General features: G+C 41.3%; 72 non-coding genes across 72 annotated transcripts; all 72 read right to left on the bottom strand.

Annotated features, from left to right (window-relative positions):
* Positions 1–16: 16 nt before the first annotated feature.
* trnag-ccc (transfer RNA glycine (anticodon CCC)) lies at positions 17–87 on the bottom strand. The gene has a single exon. It is a non-coding gene; the product is annotated as a tRNA-Gly (tRNA).
* Positions 88–760: 673 nt separating this feature from the next.
* trnag-ccc (transfer RNA glycine (anticodon CCC)) lies at positions 761–831 on the bottom strand. Its single transcript has one exon. It is a non-coding gene; the product is annotated as a tRNA-Gly (tRNA).
* Positions 832–946: 115 nt separating this feature from the next.
* On the bottom strand, positions 947–1017 carry trnag-ccc (transfer RNA glycine (anticodon CCC)). The gene has a single exon. It is a non-coding gene; the product is annotated as a tRNA-Gly (tRNA).
* A 115-nt stretch (positions 1018–1132) lies between these two features.
* On the bottom strand, positions 1133–1203 carry trnag-ccc (transfer RNA glycine (anticodon CCC)). Its single transcript has one exon. It is a non-coding gene; the product is annotated as a tRNA-Gly (tRNA).
* Positions 1204–2062: 859 nt separating this feature from the next.
* Positions 2063–2133, bottom strand: trnag-ccc (transfer RNA glycine (anticodon CCC)). The gene has a single exon. It is a non-coding gene; the product is annotated as a tRNA-Gly (tRNA).
* A 115-nt stretch (positions 2134–2248) lies between these two features.
* On the bottom strand, positions 2249–2319 carry trnag-ccc (transfer RNA glycine (anticodon CCC)). The gene has a single exon. It is a non-coding gene; the product is annotated as a tRNA-Gly (tRNA).
* A 115-nt stretch (positions 2320–2434) lies between these two features.
* On the bottom strand, positions 2435–2505 carry trnag-gcc (transfer RNA glycine (anticodon GCC)). Its single transcript has one exon. It is a non-coding gene; the product is annotated as a tRNA-Gly (tRNA).
* A 487-nt stretch (positions 2506–2992) lies between these two features.
* On the bottom strand, positions 2993–3063 carry trnag-gcc (transfer RNA glycine (anticodon GCC)). The gene has a single exon. It is a non-coding gene; the product is annotated as a tRNA-Gly (tRNA).
* Positions 3064–3364: 301 nt separating this feature from the next.
* trnag-gcc (transfer RNA glycine (anticodon GCC)) lies at positions 3365–3435 on the bottom strand. The gene has a single exon. It is a non-coding gene; the product is annotated as a tRNA-Gly (tRNA).
* A 487-nt stretch (positions 3436–3922) lies between these two features.
* trnag-ccc (transfer RNA glycine (anticodon CCC)) lies at positions 3923–3993 on the bottom strand. The gene has a single exon. It is a non-coding gene; the product is annotated as a tRNA-Gly (tRNA).
* Positions 3994–4108: 115 nt separating this feature from the next.
* Positions 4109–4179, bottom strand: trnag-ccc (transfer RNA glycine (anticodon CCC)). Its single transcript has one exon. It is a non-coding gene; the product is annotated as a tRNA-Gly (tRNA).
* A 301-nt stretch (positions 4180–4480) lies between these two features.
* On the bottom strand, positions 4481–4551 carry trnag-gcc (transfer RNA glycine (anticodon GCC)). The gene has a single exon. It is a non-coding gene; the product is annotated as a tRNA-Gly (tRNA).
* Positions 4552–4852: 301 nt separating this feature from the next.
* On the bottom strand, positions 4853–4923 carry trnag-ccc (transfer RNA glycine (anticodon CCC)). Its single transcript has one exon. It is a non-coding gene; the product is annotated as a tRNA-Gly (tRNA).
* Positions 4924–5038: 115 nt separating this feature from the next.
* Positions 5039–5109, bottom strand: trnag-ccc (transfer RNA glycine (anticodon CCC)). Its single transcript has one exon. It is a non-coding gene; the product is annotated as a tRNA-Gly (tRNA).
* A 673-nt stretch (positions 5110–5782) lies between these two features.
* Positions 5783–5853, bottom strand: trnag-ccc (transfer RNA glycine (anticodon CCC)). The gene has a single exon. It is a non-coding gene; the product is annotated as a tRNA-Gly (tRNA).
* Positions 5854–5968: 115 nt separating this feature from the next.
* On the bottom strand, positions 5969–6039 carry trnag-ccc (transfer RNA glycine (anticodon CCC)). Its single transcript has one exon. It is a non-coding gene; the product is annotated as a tRNA-Gly (tRNA).
* Positions 6040–6154: 115 nt separating this feature from the next.
* Positions 6155–6225, bottom strand: trnag-ccc (transfer RNA glycine (anticodon CCC)). Its single transcript has one exon. It is a non-coding gene; the product is annotated as a tRNA-Gly (tRNA).
* A 115-nt stretch (positions 6226–6340) lies between these two features.
* On the bottom strand, positions 6341–6411 carry trnag-ccc (transfer RNA glycine (anticodon CCC)). The gene has a single exon. It is a non-coding gene; the product is annotated as a tRNA-Gly (tRNA).
* Positions 6412–6712: 301 nt separating this feature from the next.
* Positions 6713–6783, bottom strand: trnag-gcc (transfer RNA glycine (anticodon GCC)). Its single transcript has one exon. It is a non-coding gene; the product is annotated as a tRNA-Gly (tRNA).
* Positions 6784–6898: 115 nt separating this feature from the next.
* trnag-gcc (transfer RNA glycine (anticodon GCC)) lies at positions 6899–6969 on the bottom strand. The gene has a single exon. It is a non-coding gene; the product is annotated as a tRNA-Gly (tRNA).
* A 115-nt stretch (positions 6970–7084) lies between these two features.
* Positions 7085–7155, bottom strand: trnag-gcc (transfer RNA glycine (anticodon GCC)). The gene has a single exon. It is a non-coding gene; the product is annotated as a tRNA-Gly (tRNA).
* A 487-nt stretch (positions 7156–7642) lies between these two features.
* On the bottom strand, positions 7643–7713 carry trnac-gca (transfer RNA cysteine (anticodon GCA)). Its single transcript has one exon. It is a non-coding gene; the product is annotated as a tRNA-Cys (tRNA).
* Positions 7714–8200: 487 nt separating this feature from the next.
* trnag-ccc (transfer RNA glycine (anticodon CCC)) lies at positions 8201–8271 on the bottom strand. Its single transcript has one exon. It is a non-coding gene; the product is annotated as a tRNA-Gly (tRNA).
* A 673-nt stretch (positions 8272–8944) lies between these two features.
* On the bottom strand, positions 8945–9015 carry trnag-ccc (transfer RNA glycine (anticodon CCC)). The gene has a single exon. It is a non-coding gene; the product is annotated as a tRNA-Gly (tRNA).
* A 115-nt stretch (positions 9016–9130) lies between these two features.
* On the bottom strand, positions 9131–9201 carry trnag-ccc (transfer RNA glycine (anticodon CCC)). Its single transcript has one exon. It is a non-coding gene; the product is annotated as a tRNA-Gly (tRNA).
* Positions 9202–9316: 115 nt separating this feature from the next.
* trnag-ccc (transfer RNA glycine (anticodon CCC)) lies at positions 9317–9387 on the bottom strand. Its single transcript has one exon. It is a non-coding gene; the product is annotated as a tRNA-Gly (tRNA).
* Positions 9388–9688: 301 nt separating this feature from the next.
* On the bottom strand, positions 9689–9759 carry trnag-gcc (transfer RNA glycine (anticodon GCC)). Its single transcript has one exon. It is a non-coding gene; the product is annotated as a tRNA-Gly (tRNA).
* A 301-nt stretch (positions 9760–10060) lies between these two features.
* On the bottom strand, positions 10061–10131 carry trnag-ccc (transfer RNA glycine (anticodon CCC)). The gene has a single exon. It is a non-coding gene; the product is annotated as a tRNA-Gly (tRNA).
* Positions 10132–10246: 115 nt separating this feature from the next.
* trnag-ccc (transfer RNA glycine (anticodon CCC)) lies at positions 10247–10317 on the bottom strand. Its single transcript has one exon. It is a non-coding gene; the product is annotated as a tRNA-Gly (tRNA).
* Positions 10318–10990: 673 nt separating this feature from the next.
* Positions 10991–11061, bottom strand: trnag-ccc (transfer RNA glycine (anticodon CCC)). Its single transcript has one exon. It is a non-coding gene; the product is annotated as a tRNA-Gly (tRNA).
* Positions 11062–11176: 115 nt separating this feature from the next.
* trnag-ccc (transfer RNA glycine (anticodon CCC)) lies at positions 11177–11247 on the bottom strand. The gene has a single exon. It is a non-coding gene; the product is annotated as a tRNA-Gly (tRNA).
* Positions 11248–11362: 115 nt separating this feature from the next.
* trnag-ccc (transfer RNA glycine (anticodon CCC)) lies at positions 11363–11433 on the bottom strand. Its single transcript has one exon. It is a non-coding gene; the product is annotated as a tRNA-Gly (tRNA).
* Positions 11434–11548: 115 nt separating this feature from the next.
* Positions 11549–11619, bottom strand: trnag-ccc (transfer RNA glycine (anticodon CCC)). The gene has a single exon. It is a non-coding gene; the product is annotated as a tRNA-Gly (tRNA).
* Positions 11620–12478: 859 nt separating this feature from the next.
* trnag-ccc (transfer RNA glycine (anticodon CCC)) lies at positions 12479–12549 on the bottom strand. Its single transcript has one exon. It is a non-coding gene; the product is annotated as a tRNA-Gly (tRNA).
* Positions 12550–12664: 115 nt separating this feature from the next.
* trnag-ccc (transfer RNA glycine (anticodon CCC)) lies at positions 12665–12735 on the bottom strand. Its single transcript has one exon. It is a non-coding gene; the product is annotated as a tRNA-Gly (tRNA).
* Positions 12736–12850: 115 nt separating this feature from the next.
* Positions 12851–12921, bottom strand: trnag-ccc (transfer RNA glycine (anticodon CCC)). The gene has a single exon. It is a non-coding gene; the product is annotated as a tRNA-Gly (tRNA).
* Positions 12922–13036: 115 nt separating this feature from the next.
* Positions 13037–13107, bottom strand: trnag-ccc (transfer RNA glycine (anticodon CCC)). The gene has a single exon. It is a non-coding gene; the product is annotated as a tRNA-Gly (tRNA).
* Positions 13108–13222: 115 nt separating this feature from the next.
* trnag-ccc (transfer RNA glycine (anticodon CCC)) lies at positions 13223–13293 on the bottom strand. Its single transcript has one exon. It is a non-coding gene; the product is annotated as a tRNA-Gly (tRNA).
* Positions 13294–13408: 115 nt separating this feature from the next.
* trnag-ccc (transfer RNA glycine (anticodon CCC)) lies at positions 13409–13479 on the bottom strand. The gene has a single exon. It is a non-coding gene; the product is annotated as a tRNA-Gly (tRNA).
* Positions 13480–14338: 859 nt separating this feature from the next.
* On the bottom strand, positions 14339–14409 carry trnag-ccc (transfer RNA glycine (anticodon CCC)). Its single transcript has one exon. It is a non-coding gene; the product is annotated as a tRNA-Gly (tRNA).
* Positions 14410–14524: 115 nt separating this feature from the next.
* Positions 14525–14595, bottom strand: trnag-ccc (transfer RNA glycine (anticodon CCC)). The gene has a single exon. It is a non-coding gene; the product is annotated as a tRNA-Gly (tRNA).
* A 115-nt stretch (positions 14596–14710) lies between these two features.
* On the bottom strand, positions 14711–14781 carry trnag-ccc (transfer RNA glycine (anticodon CCC)). The gene has a single exon. It is a non-coding gene; the product is annotated as a tRNA-Gly (tRNA).
* Positions 14782–15082: 301 nt separating this feature from the next.
* trnag-gcc (transfer RNA glycine (anticodon GCC)) lies at positions 15083–15153 on the bottom strand. The gene has a single exon. It is a non-coding gene; the product is annotated as a tRNA-Gly (tRNA).
* A 301-nt stretch (positions 15154–15454) lies between these two features.
* On the bottom strand, positions 15455–15525 carry trnag-ccc (transfer RNA glycine (anticodon CCC)). The gene has a single exon. It is a non-coding gene; the product is annotated as a tRNA-Gly (tRNA).
* Positions 15526–15640: 115 nt separating this feature from the next.
* trnag-ccc (transfer RNA glycine (anticodon CCC)) lies at positions 15641–15711 on the bottom strand. The gene has a single exon. It is a non-coding gene; the product is annotated as a tRNA-Gly (tRNA).
* A 301-nt stretch (positions 15712–16012) lies between these two features.
* trnag-ccc (transfer RNA glycine (anticodon CCC)) lies at positions 16013–16083 on the bottom strand. Its single transcript has one exon. It is a non-coding gene; the product is annotated as a tRNA-Gly (tRNA).
* A 115-nt stretch (positions 16084–16198) lies between these two features.
* Positions 16199–16269, bottom strand: trnag-ccc (transfer RNA glycine (anticodon CCC)). Its single transcript has one exon. It is a non-coding gene; the product is annotated as a tRNA-Gly (tRNA).
* A 115-nt stretch (positions 16270–16384) lies between these two features.
* On the bottom strand, positions 16385–16455 carry trnag-gcc (transfer RNA glycine (anticodon GCC)). Its single transcript has one exon. It is a non-coding gene; the product is annotated as a tRNA-Gly (tRNA).
* A 1045-nt stretch (positions 16456–17500) lies between these two features.
* On the bottom strand, positions 17501–17571 carry trnag-gcc (transfer RNA glycine (anticodon GCC)). Its single transcript has one exon. It is a non-coding gene; the product is annotated as a tRNA-Gly (tRNA).
* Positions 17572–17686: 115 nt separating this feature from the next.
* Positions 17687–17757, bottom strand: trnag-gcc (transfer RNA glycine (anticodon GCC)). Its single transcript has one exon. It is a non-coding gene; the product is annotated as a tRNA-Gly (tRNA).
* A 487-nt stretch (positions 17758–18244) lies between these two features.
* trnac-gca (transfer RNA cysteine (anticodon GCA)) lies at positions 18245–18315 on the bottom strand. Its single transcript has one exon. It is a non-coding gene; the product is annotated as a tRNA-Cys (tRNA).
* Positions 18316–18430: 115 nt separating this feature from the next.
* On the bottom strand, positions 18431–18501 carry trnag-gcc (transfer RNA glycine (anticodon GCC)). The gene has a single exon. It is a non-coding gene; the product is annotated as a tRNA-Gly (tRNA).
* Positions 18502–19174: 673 nt separating this feature from the next.
* On the bottom strand, positions 19175–19245 carry trnag-ccc (transfer RNA glycine (anticodon CCC)). Its single transcript has one exon. It is a non-coding gene; the product is annotated as a tRNA-Gly (tRNA).
* A 115-nt stretch (positions 19246–19360) lies between these two features.
* Positions 19361–19431, bottom strand: trnag-ccc (transfer RNA glycine (anticodon CCC)). Its single transcript has one exon. It is a non-coding gene; the product is annotated as a tRNA-Gly (tRNA).
* A 115-nt stretch (positions 19432–19546) lies between these two features.
* On the bottom strand, positions 19547–19617 carry trnag-ccc (transfer RNA glycine (anticodon CCC)). The gene has a single exon. It is a non-coding gene; the product is annotated as a tRNA-Gly (tRNA).
* Positions 19618–19918: 301 nt separating this feature from the next.
* On the bottom strand, positions 19919–19989 carry trnag-gcc (transfer RNA glycine (anticodon GCC)). Its single transcript has one exon. It is a non-coding gene; the product is annotated as a tRNA-Gly (tRNA).
* Positions 19990–20290: 301 nt separating this feature from the next.
* trnag-ccc (transfer RNA glycine (anticodon CCC)) lies at positions 20291–20361 on the bottom strand. Its single transcript has one exon. It is a non-coding gene; the product is annotated as a tRNA-Gly (tRNA).
* A 115-nt stretch (positions 20362–20476) lies between these two features.
* trnag-gcc (transfer RNA glycine (anticodon GCC)) lies at positions 20477–20547 on the bottom strand. The gene has a single exon. It is a non-coding gene; the product is annotated as a tRNA-Gly (tRNA).
* A 487-nt stretch (positions 20548–21034) lies between these two features.
* On the bottom strand, positions 21035–21105 carry trnag-ccc (transfer RNA glycine (anticodon CCC)). The gene has a single exon. It is a non-coding gene; the product is annotated as a tRNA-Gly (tRNA).
* A 115-nt stretch (positions 21106–21220) lies between these two features.
* Positions 21221–21291, bottom strand: trnag-gcc (transfer RNA glycine (anticodon GCC)). Its single transcript has one exon. It is a non-coding gene; the product is annotated as a tRNA-Gly (tRNA).
* Positions 21292–21778: 487 nt separating this feature from the next.
* trnag-ccc (transfer RNA glycine (anticodon CCC)) lies at positions 21779–21849 on the bottom strand. Its single transcript has one exon. It is a non-coding gene; the product is annotated as a tRNA-Gly (tRNA).
* Positions 21850–21964: 115 nt separating this feature from the next.
* trnag-ccc (transfer RNA glycine (anticodon CCC)) lies at positions 21965–22035 on the bottom strand. Its single transcript has one exon. It is a non-coding gene; the product is annotated as a tRNA-Gly (tRNA).
* A 115-nt stretch (positions 22036–22150) lies between these two features.
* Positions 22151–22221, bottom strand: trnag-ccc (transfer RNA glycine (anticodon CCC)). The gene has a single exon. It is a non-coding gene; the product is annotated as a tRNA-Gly (tRNA).
* Positions 22222–22522: 301 nt separating this feature from the next.
* On the bottom strand, positions 22523–22593 carry trnag-gcc (transfer RNA glycine (anticodon GCC)). The gene has a single exon. It is a non-coding gene; the product is annotated as a tRNA-Gly (tRNA).
* Positions 22594–22894: 301 nt separating this feature from the next.
* trnag-ccc (transfer RNA glycine (anticodon CCC)) lies at positions 22895–22965 on the bottom strand. Its single transcript has one exon. It is a non-coding gene; the product is annotated as a tRNA-Gly (tRNA).
* Positions 22966–23080: 115 nt separating this feature from the next.
* On the bottom strand, positions 23081–23151 carry trnag-ccc (transfer RNA glycine (anticodon CCC)). Its single transcript has one exon. It is a non-coding gene; the product is annotated as a tRNA-Gly (tRNA).
* Positions 23152–23824: 673 nt separating this feature from the next.
* Positions 23825–23895, bottom strand: trnag-ccc (transfer RNA glycine (anticodon CCC)). The gene has a single exon. It is a non-coding gene; the product is annotated as a tRNA-Gly (tRNA).
* A 115-nt stretch (positions 23896–24010) lies between these two features.
* Positions 24011–24081, bottom strand: trnag-ccc (transfer RNA glycine (anticodon CCC)). The gene has a single exon. It is a non-coding gene; the product is annotated as a tRNA-Gly (tRNA).
* A 115-nt stretch (positions 24082–24196) lies between these two features.
* trnag-ccc (transfer RNA glycine (anticodon CCC)) lies at positions 24197–24267 on the bottom strand. The gene has a single exon. It is a non-coding gene; the product is annotated as a tRNA-Gly (tRNA).
* Positions 24268–24568: 301 nt separating this feature from the next.
* trnag-gcc (transfer RNA glycine (anticodon GCC)) lies at positions 24569–24639 on the bottom strand. Its single transcript has one exon. It is a non-coding gene; the product is annotated as a tRNA-Gly (tRNA).
* A 301-nt stretch (positions 24640–24940) lies between these two features.
* Positions 24941–25011, bottom strand: trnag-ccc (transfer RNA glycine (anticodon CCC)). The gene has a single exon. It is a non-coding gene; the product is annotated as a tRNA-Gly (tRNA).
* Positions 25012–25126: 115 nt separating this feature from the next.
* On the bottom strand, positions 25127–25197 carry trnag-ccc (transfer RNA glycine (anticodon CCC)). Its single transcript has one exon. It is a non-coding gene; the product is annotated as a tRNA-Gly (tRNA).
* Positions 25198–25224: the final 27 nt, after the last annotated feature.

Here is a 25224-nt window from a genome sequence, read left to right as displayed (position 1 = left end):
TTTGGCAGAATTCTACTGCACTGGCTGAGAATCGGACCCAGATCTCTCGCATGGGAAGCGAGAATTCTACCATTGAACCACCAATGCTCATTGAACTCCAATGTGGGCAGGGGATTTAAAAATGGCCGCTTATGGTCATGTTGAAATCTTGGAATGATTTAGATACATTATTCTAAATGTCATTTTTCAGGCAGAATTCTACTGCACTGGCGGGGAATCGGTCCCAGATCTCTCGCATGGCAAGGGAGAATTCTACCATTGAACCACCAATGCTTATAAAACAATGTTGTGGGCAGGGGATTTAAAAATGGCCACCCATGGTCATGTTGACATTTTGGAATGATCTAAATAAAATATTCTAAATGTCATTTTTCAGGCAGAATTCTACTGCACTGGCTGGGAATCGGACCCAGATCTCTCGCATGGCAAGCGAGAATTCTACCATTGAACCATCAATGCTCATAGAACTCCAATGTGGGCAGGGGATTTTAAAATGGCCGCTTATGGTCAAGTTGAAATTTAGGAATGATTTAATTACAATATTCTAAATGTCATTTTTAAGGCAGAATTCTACTGCACTGGGTGGGAATAGGTCCCAGATCTCTCGCATGGCAAGCGAGAATTCTACCATTGAACCACCAATGCTCATAGAACCCCAATGTGTGAAGGGGATTTAAAAATGGCCGCTTATGGTCAAGTTGAAACTTTGGAATGATTTAATTACAATATTCTAAATGTCATTTTTTGGGCAGAATTCTACTGCACTGGCTGGGAATCGGACCCAGATCTCTCGCATGGGAAGCGAGAATTCTACCATTGAACCACCAATGCTCATAAAACAATGTTGTGGGCAGGGGATTTAAAAATGGCCACCCATGATCATGTTGACATTTTGGAATGATCTAAATAAAATATTCTAAATGTCATTTTTCAGGCAGAATTCTACTGCACTGGCTGGGAATCGGACCCAGATCTCTCGCATGGGAAGCGAGAATTCTACCATTGAACCACCAATGCTCATAAAACAATGTTGTGGGCAGGGGATATAAAAATGGCCACCCATGGTCATGTTGAAATCTTGGAATGATTTAGATACATTATTCTAAATGTCATTTTTCAGGCAGAATTCTACTGCACTGGCTGGGAATCAGACCCAGATCTCTCGCATGGGAAGCGAGAATTCTACCATTGAACCACCAATGCTCATAGAACTCCAATGTGGGCAGGGGATTTAAAAATGGCCGCTTATGGTCAAGTTGAAATTTTGGAATGATTTAATTACAATATTCTAAATGTCATTTTTCAGGCAAAATTCTACTGCACTGGCTGGGAATCGGACACAGATCTCTCGCAAGGGAAGCATGAATTCTACCATTGAACCACCAATGCTCATAGATCTCCAATGTGGGCAGGAGATTTGAAAATGGCCGCCTATGGTCATGTTGAAATTTTGGAATGATTTAATTACAATATTCTAAATGTCATTTTTCAGGGAGAATTCTACTGCACTGGGTGGGAATAGGTCCCAGATCTCTCGCATGGCAAGCGAGAATTCTACCATTGAACCACCAATGCTCAAAGAAGCCCAATGTGGGAAGGGGATTTAAAAATGGCCGCTTATGGTCAAGTTGAAATTTTGGAATGATTTAATTACAATATTCTAAATGTCATTTTTCAGGCAAAATTCTACTGCACTGGCTGGGAATCGGACACAGATCTCTCGCATGGGAAGCATGAATTCTACCATTGAACCACCAATGCTCATAGATCTCCAATGTGGGCAGGGGATTTGAAAATGGCCGCCTATGGTCATGTTGAAATTTTGGAATGATTTAATTACAATATTCTAAATGTCATTTTTCAGGGAGAATTCTACTGCACTGGGTGGGAATAGGTCCCAGATCTCTCGCATGGCAAGCGAGAATTCTACCATTGAACCACCAATGCTCATAGAACCCCAATGTGGGAAGGGGATTTAAAAATGGCCGCTTATGGTCAAGTTGAAACTTTGGAATGATTTAATTACAATATTCTAAATGTCATTTTTTGGGCAGAATTCTACTGCACTGGCTGGGAATCGGACCCAGATCTCTCGCATGGGAAGCGAGAATTCTACCATTGAACCACCAATGCTCATAAAACAATGTTGTGGGCAGGGGATTTAAAAATGGCCACCCATGGTCATGTTGACATTTTGGAATGATCTAAATAATATATTCTAAATGTCATTCTTTGGGCAGAATTCTACTGCACTGGCTGGGAATCGGACCCAGATCTCTCGCATGGGAAGCGAGAATTCTACCATTGAACCACCAATGCTCATTGAACTCCAATGTGGGCAGGGGATTTAAAAATGGCCGCTTATGGTCATGTTGAAATCTTGGAATGATTTAGATACATTATTCTAAATGTCATTTTTCAGGCAGAATTCTACTGCACTGGCTGGGAATCGGACCCAGATCTCTCGCATGGCAAGCGAGAATTCTACCATTGAACCACCAATGCTCATAAAACAATGTTGTGGGCAGGGGATTTAAAAATGGCCACCCATGGTCATGTTGACATTTTGGAATGATCTAAATAAAATATTCTAAATGTCATTTTTCAGGCAGAATTCTACTGCACTGGCTGGGAATCGGACCCAGATCTCTCGCATGGCAAGCTAGAATTCTACCATTGAACCATCAATGCTCATAGAACTCCAATGTGGGCAGGGGATTTGAAAATGGCCGCTTATGGTCAAGTTGAAATTTTGGAATGATTTAATTACAATATTCTAAATGTCATTTTTCAGGCAGAATTCTACTGCACTGGGTGGGAATAGGTCCCAGATCTCTCGCATGGCAAGCGAGAATTCTACCATTGAACCACCAATGCTCATAAAACAATGTTGTGGGCAGGGGATATAAAAATGGCCACCCATGGTCATGTTGACATTTTGGAATGAGCTAAATAAAATATTCTAAATGTCATTCTTTGGGCAGAATTCTACTGCACTGGCTGGGAATCGGACCCAGATCTCTCGCATGGCAAGCGAGAATTCTACCATTGAACCACCAATGCTCATTGAACTCCAATGTGGGCAGGGGATTTAAAAATGGCCGCTTATGGTCATGTTGAAATCTTGGAATGATTTAGATAAATTATTCTAAATGTCATTTTTCAGGCAGAATTCTACTGCACTGGCTGGGAATCCGTCCCAGATCTCTCGCATGGCAAGGGAGAATTCTACCATTGAACCACCAATGCTCATAAAACAATGTTGTGGGCAGGGGATTTAAAAATGGCCGCTTATGGTCATGTTGAAATCTTGGAATGATTTAGATACATTATTCTAAATGTCATTTTTCAGGCAGAATTCTACTGCACTGGCTGGGAATCGGACCCAGATCTCTCGCATGGCAAGCGAGAATTCTACCATTGAACCACCAATGCTCATAGAACTCCAATGTGGGCAGGGGATTTAAAAATGGCCGCTTATGGTCAAGTTGAAATTTAGGAATGATTTAATTACATTATTCTAAATGTCATTTTTCAGACAGAATTCTACTGCACTGGCTGGGAATCGGACACAGATCTCTCGCATGGGAATCATGAATTCTACCATTGAACCACCAACGCTCATTGATTTCCAATCTGGGCAGGGGATTTGGAAATGGCCACCTATGGTCATGTTGACATTTTGGAATGATCTATATAAAAATTTCTAAATGTCATTTTTCAGGCAGAATTCTACTGCACTGGCTGGGAATCGGACCCAGATCTCTCGCATGGCAAGCGAGAATTCTACCATTGAACCAACAATGCTCATAGAACTCCGATGTGGGAAGGGGATTTAAAAATGGCCGCTTATGGTCATGTTGAAATTTTGGAATGATTTAATTACAATATTCTAAATGTCATTTTTCAGGCAGAATTCTACTGCACTGGCTGGGAATCGGACCCAGATCTCTCGCATGGGAAGCGAGAATTCTACCATTGAACCACCAATGCTCATAAAACAATGTTGTGGGCAGGGGATTTAAAAATGGCCACCCATGGTCATGTTGACATTTTGGAATGATCTAAATAAAATTTTCTCAATGTCATTTTTCAGGCAGAATTCTACTGCACTGGCTGGGAATCGGACCCAGATCTCTCGCATGGGAAGCGAGAATTCTACCATTGAACCACCAATGCTCATTGAACTCCAATGTGGGCAGGGGATTTAAAAATGGCCGCTTATGGTCATGTTGAAATCTTGGAATGATTTAGATAAATTATTCTAAATGTCATTTTTCAGGCAGAATTCTACTGCACTGGCTGGGAATCGGACCCAGATCTCTCGCATGGCAAGGGAGAATTCTACCATTGAACCACCAATGCTCATAAAACAATGTTGTGGGCAGGGGATTTAAAAATGGCCACCCATGGTCATGTGTACATTTTGGAATGATCTAAATAAAATATTCTAAATGTCATTTTTCAGGCAGAATTCTATTGCACTGGCTGGGAATCGGACCCAGATCTCTCGCATGGCAAGCGAGAATTCTACCATTGAACCACCAATGCTCATAGATCTCCAATGTGGGCAGGGGATTTGAAAATGGCCGCCTATGGTCATGTTGAAATTTTGGAATGATTTAATTACAATATTCTAAATGTCATTTTTCAGGCAGAATTCTACTGCACTGGGTGGGAATAGGTCCCAGATCTCTCGCATGGCAAGCGAGAATTCTACCATTGAACCACCAATGCTCATAAAACAATGTTGTGGGCAGGGGATTTAAAAATGGCCACCCATGATCATGTTGACATTTTGGAATGATCTAAATAAAATATTCTAAATGTCATTTTTCAGGCAGAATTCTACTGCACTGGCTGGGAATCGGACCCAGATCTCTCGCATGGGAAGCGAGAATTCTACCATTGAACCACCAATGCTCATAAAACAATGTTGTGGGCAGGGGATTTAAAAATGGCTACCCATGGTCATGTTGACATTTTGGAATGATCTAAATAATATATTCTAAATGTCATTCTTTTGGCAGAATTCTACTGCACTGGCTGAGAATCGGACCCAGATCTCTCGCATGGGAAGCGAGAATTCTACCATTGAACCACCAATGCTCATTGAACTCCAATGTGGGCAGGGGATTTAAAAATGGCCGCTTATGGTCATGTTGAAATCTTGGAATGATTTAGATACATTATTCTAAATGTCATTTTTCAGGCAGAATTCTACTGCACTGGCTGGGAATCGGTCCCAGATCTCTCGCATGGCAAGGGAGAATTCTACCATTGAACCACCAATGCTCATAAAACAATGTTGTGGGCAGGGGATTTAAAAATGGCCACCCATGGTCATGTTGACATTTTGGAATGATCTAAATAAAATATTCTAAATGTCATTTTTCAGGCAGAATTCTACTGCACTGGCTGGGAATCGGACCCAGATCTCTCGCATGGCAAGCGAGAATTCTACCATTGAACCATCAATGCTCATAGAACTCCAATGTGGGCAGGGGATTTTAAAATGGCCGCTTATGGTCAAGTTGAAATTTAGGAATGATTTAATTACAATATTCTAAATGTCATTTTTAAGGCAGAATTCTACTGCACTGGGTGGGAATAGGTCCCAGATCTCTCGCATGGCAAGCGAGAATTCTACCATTGAACCACCAATGCTCATAGAACCCCAATGTGTGAAGGGGATTTAAAAATGGCCGCTTATGGTCAAGTTGAAACTTTGGAATGATTTAATTACAATATTCTAAATGTCATTTTTTGGGCAGAATTCTACTGCACTGGCTGGGAATCGGACCCAGATCTCTCGCATGGGAAGCGAGAATTCTACCATTGAACCACCAATGCTCATAAAACAATGTTGTGGGCAGGGGATTTAAAAATGGCCACCCATGATCATGTTGACATTTTGGAATGATCTAAATAAAATATTCTAAATGTCATTTTTCAGGCAGAATTCTACTGCACTGGCTGGGAATCGGACCCAGATCTCTCGCATGGGAAGCGAGAATTCTACCATTGAACCACCAATGCTCATAAAACAATGTTGTGGGCAGGGGATTTAAAAATGGCCACCCATGGTCATGTTGACATTTTGGAATGATCTAAATAATATATTCTAAATGTCGTTCTTTGGGCAGAATTCTACTGCACTGGCTGGGAATCGGACCCAGATCTCTCGCATGGGAAGCGAGAATTCTACCATTGAACCACCAATGCTCATTGAACTCCAATGTGGGCAGGGGATTTAAAAATGGCCGCTTATGGTCATGTTGAAATCTTGGAATGATTTAGATACATTATTCTAAATGTCATTTTTCAGGCAGAATTCTACTGCACTGGCTGGGAATCAGACCCAGATCTCTCGCATGGGAAGCGAGAATTCTACCATTGAACCACCAATGCTCATAGAACTCCAATGTGGGCAGGGGATTTAAAAATGGCCGCTTATGGTCAAGTTGAAATTTTGGAATGATTTAATTACAATATTCTAAATGTCATTTTTCAGGCAAAATTCTACTGCACTGGCTGGGAATCGGACACAGATCTCTCGCAAGGGAAGCATGAATTCTACCATTGAACCACCAATGCTCATAGATCTCCAATGTGGGCAGGAGATTTGAAAATGGCCGCCTATGGTCATGTTGAAATTTTGGAATGATCTATATAAAAATTTCTAAATGTCATTTTTCAGGCAGAATTCTACTGCACTGGCTGGGAATCGGACCCAGATCTCTCGCATGGCAAGCGAGAATTCTACCATTGAACCACCAATGCTCATAGAACTCCAATGTGGGAAGGGGATTTAAAAATGGCCGCTTATGGTCAAGTTGAAATTTTGGAATGATTTAATTACAATATTGTAAATGTCATTTTTCAGGCAGAATTCTACTGCACTGGCTGGGAATCGGACCCAGATCTCTCGCATGGCAAGCGAGAATTCTACCATTGAACCACCAATGCTCATAGAACTCCAATGTGGGCAGGGGATTTAAAAATGGCCGCTTATGGTCATGTTGAAATCTTGGAATGATTTAGATACATTATTCTAAATGTCATTTTTCAGGCAGAATTCTACTGCACTGGCTGGGAATCGGACCCAGATCTCTCGCATGGCAAGCGAGAATTCTACCATTGAACCACCAATGCTCATAGAACTCCAATGTGGGCAGGGGATTTAAAAATGGCCGCTTATGGTCAAGTTGAAATTTAGGAATGATTTAATTACATTATTCTAAATGTCATTTTTCAGACAGAATTCTACTGCACTGGCTGGGAATCGGACACAGATCTCTCGCATGGGAATCATGAATTCTACCATTGAACCACCAACGCTCATAGATTTCCAATCTGGGCAGGGGATTTGAAAATGGCCACCTATGGTCATGTTGACATTTTGGAATGATCTATATAAAAATTTCTAAATGTCATTTTTCAGGCAGAATTCTACTGCACTGGCTGGGAATCGGACCCAGATCTCTCGCATGGCAAGCGAGAATTCTACCATTGAACCAACAATGCTCATAGAACTCCGATGTGGGAAGGGGATTTAAAAATGGCCGCTTATGGTCATGTTGAAATTTTGGAATGATTTAATTACAATATTCTAAATGTCATTTTTCAGGCAGAATTCTACTGCACTGGCTGGGAATCGGACCCAGATCTCTCGCATTGCAAGAGAGAATTCTACCATTGAACCACCAATGCTCATACAACAATATTGTAGGCAGGGGATTTAAAAATGGCCACCTATGGTCATGTTGACATTTTGGAATGATCTAAATAAAATATTCTAAATGTCATTCTTTGGGCAGAATTCTACTGCACTGGCTGGGAATCGGACACAGATCTCTCGCATGGCAAGCGAGAATTCTACCATTGAACCACCAATGCTCATACAACAATATTGTAGGCAGGGGATTTAAAAATGGCCACCTATGGATATGTTGATATTTTGGAATGATCTAAATAAAATATTCTAAATGTCATTCTTTGGGCAGAATTCTACAGCACCGGCTGGGAATCGGACACAGATCTCTCGCATGTCAAGCGAGAATTCTACCATTGAACCATCAATGATCATAGAACTCCAATGTGGGCAGGGGATTTCAAAATGGCCGCTTATGGTCAAGTTGAAATTTAGGAATGATTTAATTACATTATTCTAAATGTCATTTTTTGGGCAGAATTCTACTGCACTGGCTGGGAATCGGACCCAGATCTCTCGCATGGGAAGCGAGAATTCTACCATTGAACCACCAATGCTCATAAAACAATGTTGTGGGCAGGGGCTTTAAAAATGGCCACCCATGGTCATGTTGACATTTTGGAATGATCTAAATAAAATATTCTAAATGTCATTTTTCAGGCAGAATTCTACTGCACTGGCTGGGAATCGGACCCAGATCTCTCGCATGGCAAGCGAGAATTCTACCATTGAACCATCAATGCTCATAGAACTCCAATGTGGGCAGGGGAATTAAAAATGGCCGCTTATGGTCAAGTTGAAATTTAGGAATGATTTAATTACAATATTCTAAATGTCATTTTTCAGGCAGAATTCTACTGCACTGGGTGGGAATAGGTCCCAGATCTCTCGCATGGCAAGCGAGAATTCTACCATTGAACCACCAATGCTCATAGAACTCCAATGTGGGAAGGGGATTTCAAAATGGCCGCTTATGGTCAAGTTGAAATTTAGGAATGATTTAATTACAATATTCTAAATGTCATTTTTAAGGCAGAATTCTACTGCACTGGGTGGGAATAGGTCCCAGATCTCTCGCATGGCAAGCGAGAATTCTACCATTGAACCACCAATGCTCATAGAACTCCAATGTGGGAAGGGGATTTAAAAATGGCCGCTTATGGTCAAGTTGAAATTTTGGAATGATTTAATTACAATATTCTAAATGTCATTTTTTGGGCAGAATTCTACTGCACTGGCTGGGAATCGGACCCAGATCTCTCGCATGGGAAGCGAGAATTCTACCATTGAACCACCAATGCTCATAAAACAATGTTGTGGGCAGGGGATTTAAAAATGGCCACCCATGGTCATGTTGACATTTTGGAATGATCTAAATAAAATATTCTCAATGTCATTTTTCAGGCAGAATTCTACTGCACTGGCTGGGAATCGGACCCAGATCTCTCGCATGGGAAGCGAGAATTCTACCATTGAACCACCAATGCTCATAAAACAATGTTGTGGGCAGGGGATTTAAAAATGGCCACCCATGGTCATGTTGACATTTTGGAATGATCTAAATAAAATATTCTAAATGTCATTCTTTGGGCAGAATTCTACTGCACTGGCTGGGAATCGGACCCAGATCTCTCGCATGGGAAGCGAGAATTCTACCATTGAACCACCAATGCTCATTGAACTCCAATGTGGGCAGGGGATTTAAAAATGGCCGCTTATGGTCATGTTGAAATCTTGGAATGATTTAGATAAATTATTCTAAATGTCATTTTTCAGGCAGAATTCTACTGCACTGGCTGGGAATCGGACCCAGATCTCTCGCATGGCAAGGGAGAATTCTACCATTGAACCACCAATGCTCATAAAACAATGTTGTGGGCAGGGGATTTAAAAATGGCCACCCATGGTCATGTGTACATTTTGGAATGATCTAAATAAAATATTCTAAATGTCATTTTTCAGGCAGAATTCTATTGCACTGGCTGGGAATCGGACCCAGATCTCTCGCATGGCAAGCGAGAATTCTACCATTGAACCACCAATGCTCATAGATCTCCAATGTGGGCAGGGGATTTGAAAATGGCCGCCTATGGTCATGTTGAAATTTTGGAATGATTTAATTACAATATTCTAAATGTCATTTTTCAGGCAGAATTCTACTGCACTGGGTGGGAATAGGTCCCAGATCTCTCGCATGGCAAGCGAGAATTCTACCATTGAACCACCAATGCTCATAAAACAATGTTGTGGGCAGGGGATTTAAAAATGGCCACCCATGATCATGTTGACATTTTGGAATGATCTAAATAAAATATTCTAAATGTCATTTTTCAGGCAGAATTCTACTGCACTGGCTGGGAATCGGACCCAGATCTCTCGCATGGGAAGCGAGAATTCTACCATTGAACCACCAATGCTCATAAAACAATGTTGTGGGCAGGGGATTTAAAAATGGCTACCCATGGTCATGTTGACATTTTGGAATGATCTAAATAATATATTCTAAATGTCATTCTTTTGGCAGAATTCTACTGCACTGGCTGAGAATCGGACCCAGATCTCTCGCATGGGAAGCGAGAATTCTACCATTGAACCACCAATGCTCATTGAACTCCAATGTGGGCAGGGGATTTAAAAATGGCCGCTTATGGTCATGTTGAAATCTTGGAATGATTTAGATACATTATTCTAAATGTCATTTTTCAGGCAGAATTCTACTGCACTGGCTGGGAATCGGTCCCAGATCTCTCGCATGGCAAGGGAGAATTCTACCATTGAACCACCAATGCTCATAAAACAATGTTGTGGGCAGGGGATTTAAAAATGGCCACCCATGGTCATGTTGACATTTTGGAATGATCTAAATAAAACATTCTAAATGTCATTTTTCAGGCAGAATTCTACTGCACTGGCTGGGAATCGGACCCAGATCTCTCGCATGGCAAGCGAGAATTCTACCATTGAACCATCAATGCTCATAGAACTCCAATGTGGGCAGGGGATTTTAAAATGGCCGCTTATGGTCAAGTTGAAATTTAGGAATGATTTAATTACAATATTCTAAATGTCATTTTTAAGGCAGAATTCTACTGCACTGGGTGGGAATAGGTCCCAGATCTCTCGCATGGCAAGCGAGAATTCTACCATTGAACCACCAATGCTCATAGAACCCCAATGTGTGAAGGGGATTTAAAAATGGCCGCTTATGGTCAAGTTGAAACTTTGGAATGATTTAATTACAATATTCTAAATGTCATTTTTTGGGCAGAATTCTACTGCACTGGCTGGGAATCGGACCCAGATCTCTCGCATGGGAAGCGAGAATTCTACCATTGAACCACCAATGCTCATAAAACAATGTTGTGGGCAGGGGATTTAAAAATGGCCACCCATGATCATGTTGACATTTTGGAATGATCTAAATAAAATATTCTAAATGTCATTTTTCAGGCAGAATTCTACTGCACTGGCTGGGAATCGGACCCAGATCTCTCGCATGGGAAGCGAGAATTCTACCATTGAACCACCAATGCTCATAAAACAATGTTGTGGGCAGGGGATTTAAAAATGGCCACCCATGGTCATGTTGACATTTTGGAATGATCTAAATAATATATTCTAAATGTCATTCTTTGGGCAGAATTCTACTGCACTGGCTGGGAATCGGACCCAGATCTCTCGCATGGGAAGCGAGAATTCTACCATTGAACCACCAATGCTCATTGAACTCCAATGTGGGCAGGGGATTTAAAAATGGCCGCTTATGGTCATTTTGAAATCTTGGAATGATTTAGATACATTATTCTAAATGTCATTTTTCAGGCAGAATTCTACTGCACTGGCTGGGAATCAGACCCAGATCTCTCGCATGGGAAGCGAGAATTCTACCATTGAACCACCAATGCTCATAGAACTCCAATGTGGGCAGGGGATTTAAAAATGGCCGCTTATGGTCAAGTTGAAATTTTGGAATGATTTAATTACAATATTCTAAATGTCATTTTTCAGGCAAAATTCTACTGCACTGGCTGGGAATCGGACACAGATCTCTCGCAAGGGAAGCATGAATTCTACCATTGAACCACCAATGCTCATAGATCTCCAATGTGGGCAGGAGATTTGAAAATGGCCGCCTATGGTCATGTTGAAATTTTGGAATGATTTAATTACAATATTCTAAATGTCATTTTTCAGGGAGAATTCTACTGCACTGGGTGGGAATAGGTCCCAGATCTCTCGCATGGCAAGCGAGAATTCTACCATTGAACCACCAATGCTCAAAGAACCCCAATGTGGGAAGGGGATTTAAAAATGGCCGCTTATGGTCAAGTTGAAATTTTGGAATGATTTAATTACAATATTCTAAATGTCATTTTTCAGGCAAAATTCTACTGCACTGGCTGGGAATCGGACACAGATCTCTCGCATGGGAAGCATGAATTCTACCATTGAACCACCAATGCTCATAGATCTCCAATGTGGGCAGGGGATTTGAAAATGGCCGCCTATGGTCATGTTGAAATTTTGGAATGATTTAATTACAATATTCTAAATGTCATTTTTCAGGGAGAATTCTACTGCACTGGGTGGGAATAGGTCCCAGATCTCTCGCATGGCAAGCGAGAATTCTACCATTGAACCACCAATGCTCATAGAACTCCAATGTGGGAAGGGGATTTAAAAATGGCCGCTTATGGTCAAGTTGAAATTTTGGAATGATTTAATTACAATATTCTAAATGTCATTTTTTGGGCAGAATTCTACTGCACTGGCTGGGAATCGGACCCAGATCTCTCGCATGGGAAGCGAGAATTCTACCATTGAACCACCAATGCTCATAAAACAATGTTGTGGGCAGGGGATTTAAAAATGGCCACCCATGGTCATGTTGACATTTTGGAATGATCTAAATAAAATATTCTCAATGTCATTTTTCAGGCAGAATTCTACTGCACTGGCTGGGAATCGGACCCAGATCTCTCGCATGGGAAGCGAGAATTCTACCATTGAACCACCAATGCTCATAAAACAATGTTGTGGGCAGGGGATTTAAAAATGGCCACCCATGATCATGTTGACATTTTGGAATGATCTAAATAAAATATTCTAAATGTCATTTTTCAGGCAGAATTCTACTGCACTGGCTGGGAATCGGACCCAGATCTCTCGCATGGGAAGCGAGAATTCTACCATTGAACCACCAATGCTCATAAAACAATGTTGTGGGCAGGGGATTTAAAAATGGCCACCCATGATCATGTTGACATTTTGGAATGATCTAAATAAAATATTCTAAATGTCATTTTTCAGGCAGAATTCTACTGCACTGGCTGGGAATCGGACCCAGATCTCTCGCATGGGAAGCGAGAATTCTACCATTGAACCACCAATGCTCATAAAACAATGTTGTGGGCAGGGGATTTAAAAATGGCCACCCATGGTCATGTTGACATTTTGGAATGATCTAAATAATATATTCTAAATGTCATTCTTTGGGCAGAATTCTACTGCACTGGCTGGGAATCGGACCCAGATCTCTCGCATGGGAAGCGAGAATTCTACCATTGAACCACCAATGCTCATTGAACTCCAATGTGGGCAGGGGATTTAAAAATGGCCGCTTATGGTCATTTTGAAATCTTGGAATGATTTAGATACATTATTCTAAATGTCATTTTTCAGGCAGAATTCTACTGCACTGGCTGGGAATCAGACCCAGATCTCTCGCATGGGAAGCGAGAATTCTACCATTGAACCACCAATGCTCATAGAACTCCAATGTGGGCAGGGGATTTAAAAATGGCCGCTTATGGTCAAGTTGAAATTTTGGAATGATTTAATTACAATATTCTAAATGTCATTTTTCAGGCAAAATTCTACTGCACTGGCTGGGAATCGGACACAGATCTCTCGCAAGGGAAGCATGAATTCTACCATTGAACCACCAATGCTCATAGATCTCCAATGTGGGCAGGAGATTTGAAAATGGCCGCCTATGGTCATGTTGAAATTTTGGAATGATTTAATTACAATATTCTAAATGTCATTTTTCAGGGAGAATTCTACTGCACTGGGTGGGAATAGGTCCCAGATCTCTCGCATGGCAAGCGAGAATTCTACCATTGAACCACCAATGCTCAAAGAACCCCAATGTGGGAAGGGGATTTAAAAATGGCCGCTTATGGTCAAGTTGAAATTTTGGAATGATTTAATTACAATATTCTAAATGTCATTTTTCAGGCAAAATTCTACTGCACTGGCTGGGAATCGGACACAGATCTCTCGCATGGGAAGCATGAATTCTACCATTGAACCACCAATGCTCATAGATCTCCAATGTGGGCAGGGGATTTGAAAATGGCCGCCTATGGTCATGTTGAAATTTTGGAATGATTTAATTACAATATTCTAAATGTCATTTTTCAGGGAGAATTCTACTGCACTGGGTGGGAATAGGTCCCAGATCTCTCGCATGGCAAGCGAGAATTCTACCATTGAACCACCAATGCTCATAGAACTCCAATGTGGGAAGGGGATTTAAAAATGGCCGCTTATGGTCAAGTTGAAATTTTGGAATGATTTAATTACAATATTCTAAATGTCATTTTTTGGGCAGAATTCTACTGCACTGGCTGGGAATCGGACCCAGATCTCTCGCATGGGAAGCGAGAATTCTACCATTGAACCACCAATGCTCATAAAACAATGTTGTGGGCAGGGGATTTAAAAATGGCCACCCATGGTCATGTTGACATTTTGGAATGATCTAAATAAAATATTCTCAATGTCATTTTTCAGGCAGAATTCTACTGCACTGGCTGGGAATCGGACCCAGATCTCTCGCATGGGAAGCGAGAATTCTACCATTGAACCACCAATGCTCATAAAACAATGTTGTGGGCAGGGGATTTAAAAATGGCCACCCATGGTCATGTTGACATTTTGGAATGATCTAAATAAAATATTCTAAATGTCATTCTTTGGGCAGAATTCTACTGCACTGGCTGGGAATCGGACCCAGATCTCTCGCATGGGAAGCGAGAATTCTACCATTGAACCACCAATGCTCATTGAACTCCAATGTGGGCAGGGGATTTAAAAATGGCCGCTTATGGTCATGTTGAAATCTTGGAATGATTTAGATAAATTATTCTAAATGTCATTTTTCAGGCAGAATTCTACTGCACTGGCTGGGAATCGGACCCAGATCTCTCGCATGGCAAGGGAGAATTCTACCATTGAACCACCAATGCTCATAAAACAATGTTGTGGGCAGGGGATTTAAAAATGGCCACCCATGGTCATGTGTACATTTTGGAATGATCTAAATAAAATATTCTAAATGTCATTTTTCAGGCAGAATTCTATTGCACTGGCTGGGAATCGGACCCAGATCTCTCGCATGGCAAGCGAGAATTCTACCATTGAACCACCAATGCTCATAGATCTCCAATGTGGGCAGGGGATTTGAAAATGGCCGCCTATGGTCATGTTGAAATTTTGGAATGATTTAATTACAATATTCTAAATGTCATTTTTCAGGCAGAATTCTACTGCACTGGGTGGGAATAGGTCCCAGATCTCTCGCATGGCAAGCGAGAATTCTACCATTGAACCACCAATGCTCATAAAACAATGTTGTGGGCAGGGGATTTAAAAATGGCCACCCATGATCATGTTGACATTTTGGAATGATCTAAATAAAATATTCTAAATGTCATTTTTCAGGCAGAATTCTACTGCACTGGCTGGGAATCGGACCCAGATCTCTCGCATGGGAAGCGAGAATTCTACCATTGAACCACCAATGCTCATAAAACAATGTTGTGGGCAGGGGATTTAAAAATGGCTACCCATGGTCATGTTGACATTTTGGAATGATCTAAATAATATATTCTAAATGTCATTCTTTTGGCAGAATTCTACTGCACTGGCTGAGAATCGGACCCAGATCTCTCGCATGGGAAGCGAGAATTCTACCATTGAACCACCAATGCTCATTGAACTCCAATGTGGGCAGGGGATTTAAAAATGGCCGCTTATGGTCATGTTGAAATCTTGGAATGATTTAGATACATTATTCTAAATGTCATTTTTCAGGCAGAATTCTACTGCACTGGCTGGGAATCGGTCCCAGATCTCTCGCATGGCAAGGGAGAATTCTACCATTGAACCACCAATGCTCATAGAACCCCAATGTGGGAAGGGGATTTAAAAATGGCCGCTTATGGTCAAGTTGAAACTTTGGAATGATTTAATTACAATATTCTAAATGTAATTTTTCAGGCAGAATTCTACTGCACTGGCTGGGAATCGGACCCAGATCTCTCGCATGGGAAGCGAGAATTCTACCATTGAACCACCAATGCTCATAAAACAATGTTGTGGGCAGGGGATTTAAAAATGGCCACCCATGGTCATGTTGACATTTTGGAATGATCTAAATAATATATTCTAAATGTCATTCTTTGGGCAGAATTCTACTGCACTGGCTGGGAATCGGACCCAGATCTCTCGCATGGGAAGCGAGAATTCTACCATTGAACCACCAATGCTCATTGAACTCCAATGTGGGCAGGGGATTTAAAAATGGCCGCTTATGGTCATGTTGAAATCTTGGAATGATTTAGATACATTATTCTAAATGTCATTTTTCAGGCAGAATTCTACTGCACTGGCTGGGAATCGGACCCAGATCTCTCGCATGGCAAGCGAGAATTCTACCATTGAACCACCAATGCTCATAAAACAATGTTGTGGGCAGGGGATTTAAAAATGGCCACCCATGGTCATGTTGACATTTTGGAATGATCTAAATAAAATATTCTAAATGTCATTTTTCAGGCAGAATTCTACTGCACTGGCTGGGAATCGGACCCAGATCTCTCGCATGGCAAGCTAGAATTCTACCATTGAACCATCAATGCTCATAGAACTCCAATGTGGGCAGGGGATTTGAAAATGGCCGCTTATGGTCAAGTTGAAATTTTGGAATGATTTAATTACAATATTCTAAATGTAATTTTTCAGGCAGAATTCTACTGCACTGGGTGGGAATAGGTCCCAGATCTCTCGCATGGCAAGCGAGAATTCTACCATTGAACCACCAATGCTCATAAAACAATGTTGTGGGCAGGGGATTTAAAAATGGCCACCCATGGTCATGTTGACATTTTGGAATGAGCTAAATAAAATATTCTAAATGTCATTCTTTGGGCAGAATTCTACTTCACTGGCTGGGAATCGGACCCAGATCTCTCGCATGGCAAGCGAGAATTCTACCATTGAACCACCAATGCTCATTGAACTCCAATGTGGGCAGGGGATTTAAAAATGGCCGCTTATGGTCATGTTGAAATCTTGGAATGATTTAGATAAATTATTCTAAATGTCATTTTTCAGGCAGAATTCTACTGCACTGGCTGGGAATCCGTCCCAGATCTCTCGCATGGCAAGGGAGAATTCTACCATTGAACCACCAATGCTCATAAAACAATGTTGTGGGCAGGGGATTTAAAAATGGCCACCCATGGTCATGTTGACATTTTGGAATGATCTAAATAAAATATTCTAAATGTCATTTTTCAGGCAGAATTCTACTGCACTGGCTGGGAATCAGACCCAGATCTCTCGCATGGCAAGCGAGAATTCTACCATTGAACCACCAATGCTCATAGAACTCCAATGTGGGAAGGGGATTTAAAAATGGCCGATTATGGTCAAGTTGAAATTTTGGAATGATTTAATTACAATATTGTAAATGTCATTTTTCAGGCAGAATTCTACTGCACTGGCTGGGAATCGGACCCAGATCTCTCGCATGGCAAGCGAGAATTCTACCATTGAACCACCAATGCTCATAGAACTCCAATGTGGGCAGGGGATTTAAAAATGGCCGCTTATGGTCATGTTGAAATCTTGGAATGATTTAGATACATTATTCTAAATGTCATTTTTCAGGCAGAATTCTACTGCACTGGCTGGGAATCGGACCCAGATCTCTCGCATGGCAAGCGAGAATTCTACCATTGAACCACCAATGCTCATAGAACTCCAATCTGGGCAGGGGATTTAAAAATGGCCGCTTATGGTCAAGTTGAAATTTAGGAATGATTTAATTACATTATTCTAAATGTCATTTTTCAGACAGAATTCTACTGCACTGGCTGGGAATCGGACACAGATCTCTCGCATGGGAAGCATGAATTCTACCATTGAACCACCAACGCTCATAGATTTCCAATCTGGGCAGGGGATTTGAAAATGGCCACCTATGGTCATGTTGACATTTTGGAATGATCTATATAAAAATTTCTAAATGTCATTTTTCAGGCAGAATTCTACTGCACTGGCTGGGAATCGGACCCAGATCTCTCGCATGGCAAGCGAGAATTCTACCATTGAACCAACAATGCTCATAGAACTCCGATGTGGGAAGGGGATTTAAAAATGGCCGCTTATGGTCATGTTGAAATTTTGGAATGATTTAATTACAATATTCTAAATGTCATTTTTCAGGCAGAATTCTACTGCACTGGCTGGGAATCGGACCCAGATCTCTCGCATTGCAAGAGAGAATTCTACCATTGAACCACCAATGCTCATACAACAATATTGTAGGCAGGGGATTTAAAAATGGCCACCTATGGTCATGTTGACATTTTGGAATGATCTAAATAAAATATTCTAAATGTCATTCTTTGGGCAGAATTCTACTGCACTGGCTGGGAATCGGACCCAGATCTCTCGCATGGCAAGCGAGAATTCTACCATTGAACCACCAATGCTCATACAACAATATTGTAGGCAGGGGATTTAAAAATGGCCACCTATGGATATGTTGATATTTTGGAATGATCTAAATAAAATATTCTATATGTCATTCTTTGGGCAGAATTCTACTGCACCGGCTGGGAATCGGACCCAGATCTCTCGCATGTCAAGCGAGAATTCTACCATTGAACCATCAATGATCATAGAACTCCAATGTGGGCAGGGGATTTCAAAATGGCCGCTTATGGTCAAGTTGAAATTTAGGAATGATTTAATTACAATATTCTAAATGTCATTTTTCAGGCAGAATTCTACTGCACTGGGTGGGAATAGGTCCCAGATCTCTCGCATGGCAAGCGAGAATTCTACCATTGAACCACCAATGCTCATAGAACTCCAATGTGGGAAGGGGATTTCAAAATGGCCGCTTATGGTCAAGTTGAAATTTAGGAATGATTTAATTACAATATTCTAAATGTCATTTTTCAGGCAGAATTCTACTGCACTGGGTGGGAATAGGTCCCAGATCTCTCGCATGGCAAGCGAGAATTCTACCATTGAACCACCAATGCTCATAGAACTCCAATGTGGGAAGGGGATTTAAAAATGGCCGCTTATGGTCAAGTTGAAATTTTGGAATGATTTAATTACAATATTCTAAATGTCATTTTTTGGGCAGAATTCTACTGCACTGGCTGGGAATCGGACCCAGATCTCTCGCATGGGAAGCGAGAATTCTACCATTGAACCACCAATGCTCATAAAACAATGTTGTGGGCAGGGGATTTAAAAATGGCCACCCATGGTCATGTTGACATTTTGGAATGATCTAAATAAAATATTCTCAATGTCATTTTTCAGGCAGAATTCTACTGCACTGGCTGGGAATCGGACCCAGATCTCTCGCATGGGAAGCGAGAATTCTACCATTGAACCACCAATGCTCATAAAACAATGTTGTGGGCAGGGGATTTAAAAATGGCCACCCATGGTCATGTTGACATTTTGGAATGATCTAAATAAAATATTCTAAATGTCATTCTTTGGGCAGAATTCTACTGCACTGGCTGGGAATCGGACCCAGATCTCTCGCATGGGAAGCGAGAATTCTACCATTGAACCACCAATGCTCATTGAACTCCAATGTGGGCAGGGGATTTAAAAATGGCCGCTTATGGTCATGTTGAAATCTTGGAATGATTTAGATAAATTATTCTAAATGTCATTTTTCAGGCAGAATTCTACTGCACTGGCTGGGAATCGGACCCAGATCTCTCGCATGGCAAGGGAGAATTCTACCATTGAACCACCAATGCTCATAAAACAATGTTGTGGGCAGGGGATTTAAAAATGGCCACCCATGGTCATGTGTACATTTTGGAATGATCTAAATAAAATATTCTAAATGTCATTTTTCAGGCAGAATTCTATTGCACTGGCTGGGAATCGGACCCAGATCTCTCGCATGGCAAGCGAGAATTCTACCATTGAACCACCAATGCTCATAGATCTCCAATGTGGGCAGGGGATTTGAAAATGGCCGCCTATGGTCATGTTGAAATTTTGGAATGATTTAATTACAATATTCTAAATGTCATTTTTCAGGCAGAATTCTACTGCACTGGGTGGGAATAGGTCCCAGATCTCTCGCATGGCAAGCGAGAATTCTACCATTGAACCACCAATGCTCATAAAACAATGTTGTGGGCAGGGGATTTAAAAATGGCCACCCATGATCATGTTGACATTTTGGAATGATCTAAATAAAATATTCTAAATGTCATTTTTCAGGCAGAATTCTACTGCACTGGCTGGGAATCGGACCCAGATCTCTCGCATGGGAAGCGAGAATTCTACCATTGAACCACCAATGCTCATTGAACTCCAATGTGGGCAGGGGATTTAAAAATGGCCGCTTATGGTCATGTTGAAATCTTGGAATGATTTAGATACATTATTCTAAATGTCATTTTTCAGGCAGAATTCTACTGCACTGGCTGGGAATCGGACCCAGATCTCTCGCATGGCAAGCGAGAATTCTACCATTGAACCACCAATGCTCATAAAACAATGTTGTGGGCAGGGGATTTAAAAATGGCCACCCATGGTCATGTTGACATTTTGGAATGATCTAAATAAAATATTCTAAATGTCATTTTTCAGGCAGAATTCTACTGCATTGGCTGGGAATCGGACCCAGATCTCTCGCATGGCAAGCTAGAATTCTACCATTGAACCATCAATGCTCATAGAACTCCAATGTGGGCAGGGGATTTGAAAATGGCCGCTTATGGTCAAGTTGAAATTTTGGAATGATTTAATTACAATATTCTAAATGTCATTTTTCAGGCAGAATTCTACTGCACTGGGTGGGAATAGGTCCCAGATCTCTCGCATGGCAAGCGAGAATTCTACCATTGAACCACCAATGCTCATAAAACAATGTTGTGGGCAGGGGATTTAAAAATGGCCACCCATGGTCATGTTGACATTTTGGAATGATCTAAATAAAATATTCTAAATGTCATTTTTCAGGCAGAATTCTACTGCACTGGCTGGGAATCGGACCCAGATCTCTCGCATGGGAAGCGAGAATTCTACCATTGAACCACCAATGCTCATAAAACAATGTTGTGGGCAGGGGATATAAAAATGGCCACCCATGGTCATGTTGACATTTTGGAATGAGCTAAATAAAATATTCTAAATGTCATTCTTTGGGCAGAATTCTACTGCACTGGCTGGGAATCGGACCCAGATCTCTCGCATGGCAAGCGAGAATTCTACCATTGAACCACCAATGCTCATTGAACTCCAATGTGGGCAGGGGATTTAAAAATGGCCGCTTATGGTCATGTTGAAATCTTGGAATGATTTAGATAAATTATTCTAAATGTCATTTTTCAGGCAGAATTCTACTGCACTGGCTGGGAATCCGTCCCAGATCTCTCGCATGGCAAGGGAGAATTCTACCATTGAACCACCAATGCTCATAAAACAATGTTGTGGGCAGGGGATTTAAAAATGGCCACCCATGGTCATGTTGACATTTTGGAATGATCTAAATAAAATATTCTAAATGTAATTTTTGAGGCAGAATTCTACTGCACTGGCTGGGAATCAGACCCAGATCTCTCGCATGGCAAGCGAGAATTCTACCATTGAACCACCAATGCTCATAGAACTCCAATGTGGGAAGGGGATTTAAAAATGGCCGCTTATGGTCAAGTTGAAATTTTGGAATGATTTAATTACAATATTGTAAATGTCATTTTTTGGGCAGAATTCTACTGCACTGGCTGGGAATCGGACCCAGATCTCTCGCATGGGAAGCGAGAATTCTACCATTGAACCACCAATGCTCATAAAACAATGTTGTGGGCAGGGGATTTAAAAATGGCCACCCATGGTCATGTTGACATTTTGGAATGATCTAAATAAAATATTCTCAATGTCATTTTTCAGGCAGAATTCTACTGCACTGGCTGGGAATCGGACCCAGATCTCTCGCATGGGAAGCGAGAATTCTACCATTGAACCACCAATGCTCATAGATCTCCAATGTGGGCAGGGGATTTAAAAATGGCCACCCATGGTCATGTTGACATTTTGGAATGATCTAAATAAAATATTCTAAATGTCATTCTTTGGGCAGAATTCTACTGCACTGGCTGGGAATCGGACCCAGATCTCTCGCATGGGAAGCGAGAATTCTACCATTGAACCACCAATGCTCATTGAACTCCAATGTGGGCAGGGGATTTAAAAATGGCCGCTTATGGTCATGTTGAAATCTTGGAATGATTTAGATAAATTATTCTAAATGTCATTTTTCAGGCAGAATTCTACTGCACTGGCTGGGAATCGGACCCAGATCTCTCGCATGGCAAGGGAGAATTCTACCATTGAACCACCAATGCTCATAAAACAATGTTGTGGGCAGGGGATTTAAAAATGGCCACCCATGGTCATGTGTACATTTTGGAATGATCTAAATAAAATATTCTAAATGTCATTTTTCAGGCAGAATTCTATTGCACTGGCTGGGAATCGGACCCAGATCTCTCGCATGGCAAGCGAGAATTCTACCATTGAACCACCAATGCTCATAGATCTCCAATGTGGGCAGGGGATTTGAAAATGGCCGCCTATGGTCATGTTGAAATTTTGGAATGATTTAATTACAATATTCTAAATGTCATTTTTCAGGCAGAATTCTACTGCACTGGGTGGGAATAGGTCCCAGATCTCTCGCATGGCAAGCGAGAATTCTACCATTGAACCACCAATGCTCATAAAACAATGTTGTGGGCAGGGGATTTAAAAATGGCAACCCATGATCATGTTGACATTTTGGAATGATCTAAATAAAATATTCTAAATGTCATTTTTCAGGCAGAATTCTACTGCACTGGCTGGGAATCGGACCCAGATCTCTCGCATGGGAAGCGAGAATTCTACCATTGAACCACCAATGCTCATAAAACAATGTTGTGGGCAGGGGATTTAAAAATGGCTACCCATGGTCATGTTGACATTTTGGAATGATCTAAATAATATATTCTAAATGTCATTCTTTGGGCAGAATTCTACTGCACTGGCTGAGAATCGGACCCAGATCTCTCGCATGGGAAGCGAGAATTCTACCATTGAACCACCAATGCTCATTGAACTCCAATGTGGGCAGGGGATTTAAAAATGGCCGCTTATGGTCATGTTGAAATCTTGGAATGATTTAGATACATTATTCTAAATGTCATTTTTCAGGCAGAATTCTACTGCACTGGCTGGGAATCGGTCCCAGATCTCTCGCATGGCAAGGGAGAATTCTACCATTGAACCACCAATGCCCATAAAACAATGTTGTGGGCAGGGGATTTAAAAATGGCCACCCATGGTCATGTTGACATTTTGGAATGATCTAAATAAAATATTCTAAATGTCATTTTTCAGGCAGAATTCTACTGCACTGGCTGGGAATCGGACCCAGATCTCTCGCATGGCAAGCGAGAATTCTACCATTGAACCATCAATGCTCATAGAACTCCAATGTGGGCAGGGGATTTTAAAATGGCCGCTTATGGTCAAGTTGAAATTTAGGAATGATTTAATTACAATATTCTAAATGTCATTTTTAAGGCAGAATTCTACTGCACTGGGTGGGAATAGGTCCCAGATCTCTCGCATGGCAAGCGAGAATTCTACCATTGAACCACCAATGCTCATAGAACCCCAATGTGTGAAGGGGATTTAAAAATGGCCGCTTATGGTCAAGTTGAAACTTTGGAATGATTTAATTACAATATTCTAAATGTCATTTTTTGGGCGGAATTCTACTGCACTGGCTGGGAATCGGACCCAGATCTCTCGCATGGGAAGCGAGAATTCTACCATTGAACCACCAATGCTCATAAAACAATGTTGTGGGCAGGGGATTTAAAAATGGCCACCCATGGTCATGTTGACATTTTGGAATGATCTAAATAAAATATTCTCAATGTCATTTTTCAGGCAGAATTCTACTGCACTGGCTGGGAATCGGACCCAGATCTCTCGCATGGGAAGCGAGAATTCTACCATTGAACCACCAATGCTCATAAAACAATGTTGTGGGCAGGGGATTTAAAAATGGCCACCCATGGTCATGTTGACATTTTGGAATGATCTAAATAAAATATTCTAAATGTCATTCTTTGGGCAGAATTCTACTGCACTGGCTGGGAATCGGACCCAGATCTCTCGCATGGGAAGCGAGAATTCTACCATTGAACCACCAATGCTCATTGAACTCCAATGTGGGCAGGGGATTTAAAAATGGCCGCTTATGGTCATGTTGAAATCTTGGAATGATTTAGATAAATTATTCTAAATGTCATTTTTCAGGCAGAATTCTACTGCACTGGCTGGGAATCGGACCCAGATCTCTCGCATGGCAAGGGAGAATTCTACCGTTGAACCACCAATGCTCATAAAACAATGTTGTGGGCAGGGGATTTAAAAATGGCCACCCATGGTCATGTGTACATTTTGGAATGATCTAAATAAAATATTCTAAATGTCATTTTTCAGGCAGAATTCTATTGCACTGGCTGGGAATCGGACCCAGATCTCTCGCATGGCAAGCGAGAATTCTACCATTGAACCACCAATGCTCATAGATCTCCAATGTGGGCAGGGGATTTGAAAATGGCCGCCTATGGTCATGTTGACATTTTGGAATGATTTAATTACAATATTCTAAATGTCATTTTTCAGGCAGAATTCTACTGCACTGGGTGGGAATAGGTCCCAGATCTCTCGCATGGCAAGCGAGAATTCTACCATTGAACCACCAATGCTCATAAAACAATGTTGTGGGCAGGGGATTTAAAAATGGCCACCCATGATCATGTTGACATTTTGGAATGATCTAAATAAAATATTCTAAATGTCATTTTTCAGGCAGAATTCTACTGCACTGGCTGGGAATCGGACCCAGATCTCTCGCATGGGAAGCGAGAATTCTACCATTGAACCACCAATGCTCATAAAACAATGTTGTGGGCAGGGGATTTAAAAATGGCTACCCATGGTCATGTTGACATTTTGGAATGATCTAAATAATATATTCTAAATGTCATTCTTTGGGCAGAATTCTACTGCACTGGCTGAGAATCGGACCCAGATCTCTCGCATGGGAAGCGAGAATTCTACCATTGAACCACCAATGCTCATTGAACTCCAATGTGGGCAGGGGA

The sequence above is a fragment of the Gasterosteus aculeatus genome, unplaced genomic scaffold, assembly GCF_964276395.1.
Source record: "Gasterosteus aculeatus unplaced genomic scaffold, fGasAcu3.hap1.1 HAP1_SCAFFOLD_24, whole genome shotgun sequence".
Taxonomy (NCBI): Eukaryota; Metazoa; Chordata; class Actinopteri; order Perciformes; family Gasterosteidae; genus Gasterosteus; species Gasterosteus aculeatus.
Note: the sequence above shows the minus strand (reverse complement) of the source record. Positions and strands in the feature narration are given on the sequence as shown.